The 13,498-nt window shown below is 40.1% G+C and overlaps 1 protein-coding gene across 1 annotated transcript in view; it reads left to right on the top strand.

Moving 5' to 3' along the window:
• The window catches only part of LOC307184937 (olfactory receptor 2V1-like), a gene marked incomplete at both ends in the record, with an annotated part of 395,233 nt that overhangs the window by 260,743 nt on the left and 120,992 nt on the right, over window positions 1-13,498 (top strand).

The following is a 13,498-nucleotide window of genomic DNA, read 5'->3' on the forward strand; positions in this document are numbered from 1 at the left end:
TAAGCATAATACCCTCCAGGTCCATCCATGTTGCAAATGGCAGAATTTCATTCTTTTTTATGGCTGAGCAGTATTTTACTGTTTATCCATTCATCTGTTCATGGACACTTAGGTTGCTTTCATATCTTGGCAATTGTAAATAATGCTGCTATGAACATTGGGGTGCATGTATCTTCTCGAATTAATGTTTTTCTTTCCTTTGGATATACACCCAGTGGTAGAACTGCTAGATCATATGGTAGTTCTATTCTTAGTTTTTTGAGAAACCTCCATACTGTTTTCCATAGTGGCTGTACCAATTTACATTCCCACAGTGAACTAGGGTTCCCTTTTCTCCACAGCCTTGCCAACATTTGTTATTTGTAGACTTTTTGATGATAGCCATTCTGACAGGTTTGAGGTTATACCTCATTGATGTTTTGATTTGCATTTCTCTGATGATTAGCAATGTTGAGCATTTTTTATGTGCCTATTGCCCATTTGTATGCATTCTATGGAAAAATGTCTATTCAGGTCTTCTGCCCATTTTTTATTTGGGTTGTTTTCTTCTTTTGATATTGAGTTGTGTGAACTGTATATATTTTGGATATTAACCTCTTATAGATCATATCACTTGCAAATATTTTCTCCCATGTGGTAGGTTTTCTTTTTGTTTTGTTGATGGTTTCTTTTGCTGTGCAAATATTTTAAGTTTAATTAGGTCTCATTTGTTTATTTTTGCTTTTGTTTCTTTGCCTTAGGAGACAGATCTAAGAAAATATTTGTACAGTTTATGTCAAAGAGTGTTCTGCCTATGTGTTCTTCTAGAGTTGTATAGTTTCTGGTCTTACACTTAGGCCTTTAATCCATTTTGAGTTTATTTTTTGTATATGGTATAAGAAAATGTTCTAATTTCATTCTTTATCATGTAGCTGTCCAGTTTCCCCAGCACCACTTATTGAAGAGACTGTCTTTTCTCCATTGTATATTCTTGCCTCCTTTGTCATAGATTAACTGACCATAAGTGTGTGCATTTATTTTGGGGCTCTCTATTCTGTTCCATTGATCTATGTATCTGTTTTTGTGCCAGTATCCTACTGTTTGATTACTGTAGCTTTGTAATATAGTCTGAAGTCAGGGAGCATTATACCTCCAGCTCAGTTTTCTCTCTCAAGATTGCCTTGGCTATTCATAGGTTTTTAAATCTTTTTAATGCTATTGTAAATGGAATTGTTCTCTTAATTTCTTTTCTTTTCTTTTGGATTGTTTTTTGCTAGTGTGTAGAAATACAATTGATTTTTGTATGTTGGTCTTGTATCCTGCAATTTTGCTGAATTCATTTATCAACTCTAATATTTTCTTCTTTTAGTTTACAGTTCCTTTGAAATTTTGACATTCTCTGCCTTTAAATTATGCTGATGGCATTGTGTAGATTTAATTTTCCTTTTTTTGTATTGATTTGGGAAGATATACTGGGAGACACCTAGGTAGGTGGCTTCACTGTCTTTAGTTATACAGAAGTCTATATTATTTTTAAAAATCAACATTATTAAGTTATACTTTGCATACAGTGAAATGAGATACACAGTTCAGTGAATTTTGACACGTGTTTATAATTGTGTGATGACCACCACAATCAAGAAGTGAAATATATCCAACACCCCAGAGGGGATCTTGATGTTCTTTCAGTCAATCATCAACCCACACAACCCTGATTTGCTTTTTGACACTATGGATTAGATTGGAGGTCTCAACCTCACACTATTGATATGTGACGCTAGATGAGTCTCTGTGGTGGGGGGCTGTCCTGTTGTCTAGTGTCTTTTAGTATGTTTAGCTGTATCCCTGACCTCTTCCTACTAGAAGCCAGTAGCACCCCCAGTTGTAATAACCCATAATATCTCTAGGCAGTGTCACATATCTCCTGGGAGGCCAGTTGTCCCAATTGAAAACAACTGGATTAGATAAATTGGCTTGTTTTGGGGCTTTATATAAATGACATCATACATTGTGTACTGTTTTGTGTCTGGCTTCTTTTCCTCAGTATAATGTTTTTGAGTTTCATCCATGTTGCTACATGTAGCAGAGGTTCATTCATTTCATTATACAGGGGCACACAATCATTTGTTTATGGTATATTATTTTTGACTTTTGATCAGTAGTCAACACACTTGGATTTTGGGGTGTTCTGCTCCAGATTTCCCTGGAACAACATTATTGGACATGATAATTTTATGATCAAATGTCTGCTTATGTGAACATTTTGTTTCCCTCCAGGCAACCCTACATTTCCATACTTACTGAGCCATCCATCTTGTAAACTTGTTGCTGCCTTTCGCACACGCTCAGGGGTATTGTTCAGGACACACAGTAATTTATCTCATCACATACAATCAGCGAAAGTCAGTCGGACATATGGCTGGAGTCTGAACTCTTTGCTTTGCTCTCCTTCTTGGTAGGGAGGCCAGGGACCAGACCCTAACTCTGCCTCCCTTCCCATTTGTGAGGGGCTCCCATCCCTTGCTATGGTGGATGGAAAGATAGGGAAAGGAGTGGGGTCTGTCCTTCCCACTTCTCCTCCAGCAAAATATGTATCCTTTCTGCTACCCACACTTCAGAACATTCAAGAGATTTGGGGCTGATCAAGGAAAAAAGTGACCGTGGGGAAGCAGTAACACATAAAAGGCTTTATTGACAGTGGATGAATAGGGCCACATGCAAGGGGAAATCTCTCCCAGTATGAGGTTGTCCAAAGGCTTATGGCATGGGGGCCCCTATCCAGAAGGGAAGGAAGACAAAGGAACTCCTGAGGGGAAGGGGATCAGAGGAGGGACTTATGTGTTTAGATGATGTCACTTAGCAACACGATGGAGAGTCTCTAGGTCAGAGAACTCTGAAGTGCCTTAGTAGCTTGGGGCCTTATAACTGCAAGACCTTATCTAAATGATGTTGGATGAGGTTTCAAGGAGGTATACAAAGGCAATCTCTGAATGTCTAAAACTTTGCTTGTTTGAGCTATTTTAAAAATAATTAAAAATTTGAATTTCGTGATCACAGGCTTCTAAGCTAAGGGTAGCAGCCTGCTGTGAAGAAATAAACAACCTAGGAGCTGATACACAGAGGCCATCTTTGGCCCATTTATATAACACACACCAAACACTCAAGTGCTCCTCACTGGGTGCCTTTGCCCTCCACTCTCTTCAGGGATTTGTTCAGTGAGACACAAAAAGATGCAGTCATCACCTTCTGCGGACATGCCTTGGACTTTTGCTTCCTTTGCATCCTTTGGACTCTTGGTGAAAGCTGAGGCAGACAGAGGCCAAGAAAGAAGGAGATGGGACCCAATGATGGAGAGGAAGTTCCCAGATTCTTGGTTTTAGAGACCAGTAAAAAGAACTTTGAGGAAGAGCTGCAGGGAAAAATAAACAAAGAGTGAGAATGTGGTGCCAGATCTCCAAGACTACCCACCTAGATTCTCCATGTGGCTCTCTACCTGAGAGCTCAGCAGGCCCATTCCACACATAGTCAGGGCCAGCTGGAAGTGCTGGGGACTTCATACTGAGACCAGCCTCCATTACCGTGGGATGAGAGCTGGTAGAGAAGTGCCCCTCGGTAGGCCTAAGTCTCAAGTGGGCTCTGTAGAGTAGTAGCTGGCTCAGTAACCCACACTTTACCAGTGACTTTCCCTTCCCTGTGTCACTCCTGACTTCTCCCACTGGTGTTTCCCAATGAATGCATATCAGGGTCTGCTTGTGCCGTCTGTTAGAAACTCTACCATGTACTAGCTTCATAGCCTTGTAACTTCTTTAGCCTCACTTATAGAATGTGAGTCACAGTAGAACCCACCTAATAGTGTTAATATGAGGATTAAAGAAGTTAATACATGGAAGTGTTTGGAACAGTGTTTGGCATATAACAGATGCTCAATAAATGTTAACTATGAGAATTATCGTTAATTTGCCAACTTTTTGTTTCACCAAGTTAGGGCATTAAAAAACAATGCCCTTTCCATTTGCCATCACCACCTATCCTCTCACATGCCTTTCCTCTTGCAATCCATTCTGCATAGACCACCCAGATCCTTCTAAAGCCTCTGGTCATCAGGAACACTCCCTTGCTCAAAACCTCCCAGAGATTCAAAATAAAATCCACAGCTCCTTCCTTGGCCCATGTGGCCCTGCACTGCTGCCCACGAGGCTCTCTTAGACCACACCTTGCCTCACCCCACTCTGCCCCAGTCTTCCTGACATCTCCAGAACACACCACACTTGCTTCCTCCTCAGACCCTCTGTACTCAGAGTGCTTCTGCCAGAACATTCCTCCTCACGTGTCTGCAGGGCTCACCTCTCCATTTCTGTAGGTTGGCTCTAATGTCCCTTTCAGAGAGGCAGGGACAGAAAGGGGATGGTCTAGGGGACCCCCTCCCCCCACTTCCCTCACTCAGTTTCCTTCCCCTACACTGGTCAGCCTCCAGTGTATCAGGCGTGCATTTGCTTCTGTGTTCATAGCCTGAGCTCCACTATCCCTGGGGTATGTCTGGCCCACAACAGGTGGGAGGAATGAATTTTGAATGAATGGACACCTAGAGAAAAGACAGCACATTTTACTTCCCAAACCTGCAGAATAAAGATGGACTTGAAACAGAGTTTGTTATTTATCCCAGGAGTGGTGCCAGTGGGTACTGGAGAACCCGGTTATTGTCACTGCCCATGGGAGAGTCTGGTGGAAGCCAAGCTCTTCTCTTCAGAAGAAGGCATCTATGTATTTTCAAAGCAAAAATTGCATCAGAGAAGGTTAAACAGGCAACCAATACTTTATTCATAGCTATCACCATAGGGGAGAGAGGCCAGAACTCAGTCTGAACTCAACTCCATTGAGGCAGAGGGGGAAGAGTTTTTAAGTGCTGGGGTGACTTAGTGGGAAAGTACTGGAGTACATTAGAAAGAAGCCAGAGCCATTTGTGTTTGCTAATTGGCTTTATCCTGAGGTAAAACAAACTTCTGCCTTTGTGTCAGGAGGTAGTTTTGCAATTCCGAGCAAGGCACCCACTCACCAGAGAGACTGGGAAATAGGCGTGCTGTCTCCATCGATGATGACATTTCAAAGGGATGGCTCCAAAACCTTGAGAAAAACTTTTCTGGGTTGTAAAATTGTCAATAGGCTTTTAAAAAGATGTACATCTCTTGTAAAGAGAAATGATTTACAATGGCAAGTTTTCTAAAGCAAATGCTCTGAGAAAAGGGAGGTCAGGGGCCGAGGGTCTGGAGGGAACCTGCTAAAGTTTAGTCAACCTGAGGGGAATGGCAAGGCCACCCCGTTCAGTGCCTGTTGTTCTCATACACACACTTACACGTATAATTTCAGGGAGTTTGAAAGCTCCTGAGCTCATCCCCAGACCTAGATGTAAAGACAGGTGATTTTGGAGGTGAAAGGGCAAGAGCAGCTGGGCCTAGATGGCTGAGAGACAGGAATAAAGAAGAGGAAAGACTAGAAAGAAAAGCAGCAGCTCAGGCAGTGGGGAGGCAGAGTTTGAAACGCACCAAGTGGGGGAGCTCCGCAGTGGAGACCACCTATTGTGGGAGGGCTTGGGTGGGGGCATGTGTGGGCATGCATGGATCTGTGTCCCTTGAGTCCTGGGAGGGGACAGGGAGAGCTGCAGGCCTCCAGCAGGTTGTATGTGCCCTGTGGATTCTTGAAGAACTGGTTTTCTTTCTTTCTTCTTCCTCTTTTTTTTTGAAAATCATTTCATTGAAGTATGATTGACATGTAAAAAGCTATGTGTATTTAACATATACAACTCTGTGAGTTTAGGGTTCATCACCAACATCGAAGTCATAAACATACACATCACCTCCCAAAGTTTCTTCCTGCCCCCTTCAAAATTATTATTTTTTATGTGTGGTAACAACACAACATAAGATCTATGCTCTTTGCAAATGTTAACTGTATAATATAGTATTTTTATCCATAGGCACTATAGTTTTCTGACCAGAGTGATGAAGGGGGCAGGAGAGGGGAGGATGCTAGGCAGAGGCCTGCTGCAGCTCACAGAGGCCTGGTTTGGTCACCCTTTTGCTTCTCTCCCTTCTCTTCTCCTCCACCTTGATTCCAGCCTGGCCAGTGTGCACTTCTAGACAGGGAAGAGGGCCCCTGCTCCTCTGTCCTTCCCACCGGTGCATTTCCCTCAGTCCCACCAGCCAACCTGGATCTTCTCCCATGTCTGAACTCATTCTGGCCACTTCCATATGCTGCCACTGGAGTGGTCTGCTCAGGGCTGCCTCAGATGCTCTGAGATAGGCACCAGATCCAGGTTCCTGCACTGACTTCTGCGCCTCTCCTTGCCTCAGGGCTCCTTTGGTGTGTGAGCCCTGCCCAGCCTCCACCCACCTCCTTCGCAAATGTTCTTCCTTGGTTTGCTATGCATATGGCTAAACCCTTGTTACCTTGGGGCAGATACACCACACAATCTGCACCCAGCTAGGCCTCCAAGCCTTCTCATCTTCCAGTCTCCACTGACCTTCAGTTTTCCCCTATAATAGTCATCACAACAGCCATTCATGATGAGGGTGTCCTGTGCCCAGGAGCTCTGCCCTGGGTATGTACAGACAGTCCTGGTCTTACCCCCAGTAACCCATCCTGGAGTGTACCTCAACATTTGTCACCATCGAGAATGCTTTCTTGGAAATAGCCTTTACTTTCAAAAACATGAATTATTTACAAATATTTTAAAAATAAATTGCTTTATTAAGCTTATGTAAGTTCTGCAAAATTCTTTTAAACTTTAAAAATGAAATAGACAACTAAAGGAAGAAAATAACTACCATAAACTCAGATAATCACTCCTGAAATTTCAGTATGTTTTTTTAGTCTCTTCTACTTATTTTTGAATCAGTTGACTTCAATTGTTTAAATAGAGTTTTGTATCCTGATCTCTAATCTTAATAATGTCCCATGAGCTTTGCTGCATACGTATTAGTACCTCCTCATGATGGTATTAATTCCATCACATAGGTGTCCTGTAGTTTACTCATTATCTTCTGATTGGGAATATTGGTTGCTCTTAATTACTGGTCATGACAGGGATGCTTCCCAGAGTGGGTTCCAGACAGTGGACTGCTGGAGAGAGACATCTTCCCCTTCCTGAAGTAGGTCTTAACCATCTGGCAGGGTAGTTTGGCACTAGGTACTTGCACCTGGCTAGGAGGCAGGCACATGGCTCCATTTTCCAAGACCTCTCATTCTGCTGGGATCTTTACTTGACAAGGGCCATGTGTTCAGTATCTGAGCTCCTGGGGTGCTTTAGGGACCCTGGCATGGGGATCTCTGCCTGAGCTCAGGTGTTCTCAGCTCCTGCTTTGCATGACCTTCCCTAGATGTCCTGCCACCTTTGCTGTTAAAGGCACTTTGCATCTTTCAACCATGCCCATAGTTTTCCTTCTGTGACCCCTCAGGGTCTAGGGTGACAACCATGCAGTTCTGGGATAAACAGTGGTGCACAAGCTTTCTCTGCATAGAATAGATTCCCTGAAGTGGGAATATTTAATTAGAATGTAGAAACCTTTTAAGATTCTTGATTTATAGGCTGTCTGTTCAATTTCTGCTCTCAGCAGGGTCTGGAAGCTCCTGAACCAGTAGTAAGGCTTCTAGTAGAGTAACAATTTAACAGCAACACTAGCAAGCTTCACTCATTTGGCGGAAGGAAGTAGCACATGGTTTAAATCTCCAGGCCTTTACTGGGTTGGATGTAAATGTTTCCCCCCTGTACCCTCACCCCCACCCTTGGGTTTCTTGTTCTGCTCATATCTTGGCCCTCCATCCATTGGTGTCTTAGTGTTTTCCTCTCAATTTGGTCCCTCCACATACTCACATTCTCTGCTATTTGTCTATTTTTCTGTGTACTATTTCCACCCACAGACTCTTGAATTCCAATAAGCTGATTTCTGATTCAAATTTTCTAAACTTCCAGGTCTTTTAATATCCCAGGTCTTCCAATTTCCTTGAGTTCTTTAAGTTTTGGTTATATATAAAAATATATATATTCAAGAAATCCAAATAGATTTTATTCATAAAACATGTCATAGCTTATTTGTATGTCTTCACATAGAATGGCAGATGAAGCTGAAACACAAGGTCTATTTTTTAAAACAAAGACTTTGGTCTGTGGTTGAACTGACTGGGATTGAGCTGTTTCCTCCCTTTTACAACATGCAAAGCTTATAGTCAAGGATCTGACACTCACAGATGACTACGACCCTCTTATTCATGCTTAGTGTCCATGCCAGGCATTTCCAGTAGGGGACATTCTGTTCTCTCATTCTTGGCTGTATTTCAGCTCTCCCTTTAGCTTTGATTCTAAGCATTAACACTGTCTTTTAAAATGAATTATATGTCCATGCCACTCTCTCACTTTGTCACAGCTTACCCTTCCCCCTCCCCATATCCTCAAGTCCATTCTCTAGTAGGTCTGTGACATATATGCACTACCAAACGTAAAATAGATAGCTACTGGGAAGCAGCCGCATAGCACAGGGAGATCAGCTCGGTGCTTTGTGACCACCTAGAGGGGTGGGATAGGGAGTGTGGGAGGGAGGGAGACGCAAGAGGGAAGAGATATGGAAACGTATGTATATGTATAACTGATTCACTTTGTTATAAAGCAGAAACTAACACACCATTGTAAAGCAATTATACTCCAATAAAGATGCTAAAAAAATAAAATAAAATGAATTATATTATTTCTTTAAATTTTTTTGTGGTAAAATATACATAACATAGAACACCATTTTAACCATTTTAAAGTGAACAATTCAGTGACATAAAGTATGTTCACAGCGCTGTGCAACTATCACCACTGTTCATCTCTGGAGCTTTTTCATCATCTCAAACTGAAATGTTACGCACACTAAAAATTTCTATTGTTTCTCATGCCTGATTTCACCCAGTTATATACATTTCTGATCCCCTGGATATTTGTTTACTTATAAAATATATCATCAAAATAAAGAGTTGCTTGAGATTGCTTCAGTTGTTCAGGTTTGCTTGTTTTCTTTTTTTCAGCTTTCCTTCCACTACCCTAAATGTAGCTAGCCTTCTTTTTGAAATGCATATAATATTGTCACCAATTCAGTTTTGAAAATTGATTGCCTAAAAAGGAAAGCCTTTAAAATTCCCTCCAAAACGGCTGTGGGTACTGCTGCTGTTGCTGGTCTTGAAAGTATTTCCTTATAATCTATTGTGAAAGTTCTGCAGGACACCTGGCAGATGAAGCAAGACTAAGTTGCCACTCGGTCAGTAGACTGATCTTATCTTTTGTTTTAAACTTCCCCAAATAAGACACAAAATTGTGTTCTTGTCACCCATCACAAAACTCAGTGTACAATGTGACCTAAACACATTATTCCTGTGTTTTCTGCACTTCACTGTGTAGTGTCTGTAGACATTCACAGAACACTGGCACTTCTGAGTGCAAAGAACAATATCAGTAAAGTTATTCGGAGCATTGTTTCATTTCATTATTGATGTGTGATTTTAAGGCATTGCTTTTCTCAGATAAGGCTTTAAAAACATGATTATGTTTAACTATTAAAATAAACAAAAAGAAAATTAGTTAACAAAATACTTTTACATTCTCCAAAAAAGATATACAAATGGCCAATAAGCCTGTGAAAAGATGTTCAACATCATTAGCCATTAGGGTAATACAAATCAAAACCACAATGAGATACCACTTCACACCCACTTGGATGGCTATAATAAAAAAGACAAAGAATAACAAGTGTTGGTGAGGTTGTAGAGAAATTATAACCCTCACACACGGCTGGTGGGAATTGAAAATGATACAACTACTTTGGAAAACAGTCTATAGTTTCATAAACAGTTAAACATAGAGTCACCACATGACCCAGCAACTCCTTTTCTACGTATATACTCAAGATATTTGAAAACATATATTTACACAAAAACTTGTACATGAATGTTCATAACAACCTAACAATATAACATTCATAACATAACACCATAAAAACATTCGTAATTGTCAAAAAGTGGAAACAACCCAACTGTCCATCAATTGATGGATAAATAAAATCTAGTCTATTCATAGAGTGGTATAATATTCAGTTATAAAAAGAAATGAAGTCCTGATAAGTGCTAAAACATAAATGAATCTTGAAAACTTTATGCTAAGTGAAAGAAACTAGACAAAAAGACCACATATTGTATAATTCCATTTATGTGGAATGTCCAGACAGGCAAATATATAGAGACAGAAAGTAGATTAATGTTTGTCTAGGGCTGGTGGTGGGGGGTAGGGGGACAGGGTGGTGATGACTAAAGGTGCACAGTTCTTTTGGGGTGGGGAAAATGTTCTAAAACTGATAGTAGTGATGATTGTACAACTCTGAGGCTATACTAAAAACCATTGAATTGTATACTTCAAAATGGGTGAATTGTATGATATATGAATTACATCTCAATAAAACTCTTTAAAAAAGACTATTATTTTATATCTTTAGAGAGATAAGAAAATAATATAGAAGAAAAGAAGTCTCCTAAAGCAGACTTTACAGTAAGTGAAGCACTGGAGCATTGTGCTGCAGACTGCACAAGTGATGCATGCCCCTTTCTTGCCAACTGTACACTTTCAATAATGGCATCAAATAATGGAGGCCATTATAAGGAAGGCAAAGGCAAGGCCAAGAGTCTCACAGATTTGGGAGGTTCCTCCCTGCCGACTGGTACATTTGGCAGCAGTTTAAATAGTTGAACTTTTTCCTTTTTGTTATATATATAGAGTTTCACTAAAAGTTTCACAAATAGAAAAGCTATTTTTTCTATTTTATTTTATTTTTTTTTATGCAGTATGCGGGCCTCTCACTGTTGTGGCCTTGACGCGCAGGCTCAGCGGCCATAGGCTCACGGGCCCAGCCGCTCCGCGGCACGTGGGATCCTCCCAGACTGGGGCACGAACCCATGTACCCTGCATCGGCAGGCAAACTCCCAACCACTGCGCCACCGGGGAAGCCCTACAGTCTATTTTATGCTGATAACAACTTAACTTCAATTACATACAAAACTCTATCCTTTTATTCCCCACCCCAACAATTATGTTTGATGTCACAATATATGCAATTTTACATTGTGTATCAACTAACAAATTATTATAGTTGTAATTAAAAAGTACTTTTTGCTTTAACCTTTATCCTATAGTTAAGTGGTTAACAAACCACCATATTACAGTATTAAAGTATTATGAATTTGACCACATACTTACTTTTACCAGTGTGTTTTATGTTTTCATCTTACTTATTAGGTTCCTTTTATTTCAACTTGAAGGACTTTCAGCATTTTTAAAAGTCTGGTCTAGTTGTTATGAACTCCCTCATATTTTGTTTCTGAAAGTATTTCATCTTCATTTCTGAAGGACAAATTTTCTGGGCCAAGTATTCTTGATTGGCAGTTTTTTCTTTTAGCACTTTAAATATATCATCTTATCCTCTCCTAATCTGCAAGTTTCTGGTGAGGAATCTGCTGGTAGCCTCATGGGGGTTTTCTTGTATGTGAGGAACTTTATTTTTCCTGCTGCTTTGAAAATGCACTTTTTGTCTTTGATTTTAGACAATTTTAAAATAATGTGTCTTGTAGGAGATTATTTTGGGTTGAAATTTAGTGGTGGGAGGTCTATGAGTTTCATGAACTTTGATGTCCAAATCTGTTCCCAGATTTGAGAAATTTTCAGCCAGTATTGTTTTCAATAAACGTTATGTCCCTTTCTCCCTATCTTCTCCTTCTGGCACTCCAGTATGCATAGGTTTCTTATTTTAGTGATATCTCATTTTTCACTAGACTTTCTTCACTCTTTTTCATTCTTTTTTTTTCTTTGGTCTTCTCTGAATGGATAATTTTAAATGACCTGTATTCTTCCTCTTAGATTCTTTTCTCTTCTTAGTCCAATCTTTTGCTGATGTTTTCTATTGCGGGTTTTATTTCATCTTTGTATTCTTCAGTTCCTGAATTACTATTTAGTTCTTTTTAATAATTCCTGTTTCTCTGTTAAAGTTCTTATTTTGTTTGTGCATAATTTTCTTGATTTCATTGACTTGTCTTTCTGTGTTTTCCTGTAGAACACTTAGCTTCCTTAAAACAACTATTTTGAGTCCTTTATTGGGAAAATCACAGACCAAATCATGGATCTCCATTTCTTTCTTTTTGAATTTTTCTTGCTCCAACTCTGTGCTAGAATTTCTTTGCTGGGCTCCCAGACTTCCACAAAGGCACCCTTCTCTGTAGGTATTTGTCAAAATTAGTGTTCTTTGAGAGAAGACAGTAGAACTCTTATTCTGCCATGGTAATGATGCTACTTCTCCTAAATTTGGGTTTGGCTTTAGAGAACATAGTGAGCCTTTTGGCTCAGAAATGCCTTAGCCGTTCTCACTGTTCACAATAGACTAAGGCTGGGTGACCAAATAAGTAGAGACAGCACAAATTCAATGATCTCCTTTGCCATATTTTGTGTCTTGAGTCTTAAACAATAGAAATTTATTTTTGCACAATTCTGGAGGCTGGAAGTGTGAGATCAAATTCTTGATTGCAGGGTTGGTTTCTCCTGAGGCCCCTCTCCTTGGCTTGTAGATGGCCATCTTCTCCCTGTGTCTTCATATGGTGGTCCCTCTATGTGTGTCTGTGTGCTCATCTCCTCTTCTTATAAGGACATCAGTCATGTTGGATTAGGGCCCACTCTAATGACCTCATTTTAACTTAATTATCTCTTTCAAGGCACTATCTCCAAATACAGTCACATTTTGAAGTAATGGGTATTAGGTCTTCAACATATGAATTTTTATGGGACACAACACAGTCTATAACAACTAATAACATTCAATTTCCATGCTTGTATTAGTCTAGCCTCATGTGAAAATTTGGCCTATGAGCTGCTGAATACACTCTGTCTGTATACAACAGTCAGGAAGGTTTAGAAGACTTGAAAGTTCAGAAAGTTCAAAGATTGAGGACACCAGTTGGTAAAACTTCAGGTCAGAAACTGCAGTTTTTAAAGGATGCTTTGTGTTGGGTTGGGAGACCACTGCTTGAGGGGAAGTTGTAGAGCGGTTGCCCATTATTTGATATTTGGAAGTATTGCAACAAATAAGTGTAGAGTCTGTGATCACTTGCTCAGACATATTTTTGGAGCCAGCAGATGGTCCACATTTTGTAGATATCAGAAGGGTGGGCTGATTCTGCATAACCTGTTCATCTTCTTCATGTCTTTAGCTGAAATATAGACTTTATGTTTAATATGAGACATTGCCTCATTCGTGTTTTGGGGACTGGCAGCTATGTAAATAGTTGGCTGATTTCTAGTAAAGTCTGGCTGTCAACAAAAGAGGAAGTGCTGCAGGTTCAAAGCCCAGAAAAATGCCATTTCAAAGAATTCTTTCTTTATTTTTCAATTTTCAATTTTTAATTTATTTTTTAATACAACAGGTCAAAGAATTATTTATTTTCAATTATTATTTTCAAC

This window comes from Stenella coeruleoalba, assembly GCF_951394435.1.
Source record: "Stenella coeruleoalba genome assembly, chromosome: 3".
Taxonomy (NCBI): domain Eukaryota; kingdom Metazoa; phylum Chordata; class Mammalia; order Artiodactyla; family Delphinidae; genus Stenella; species Stenella coeruleoalba.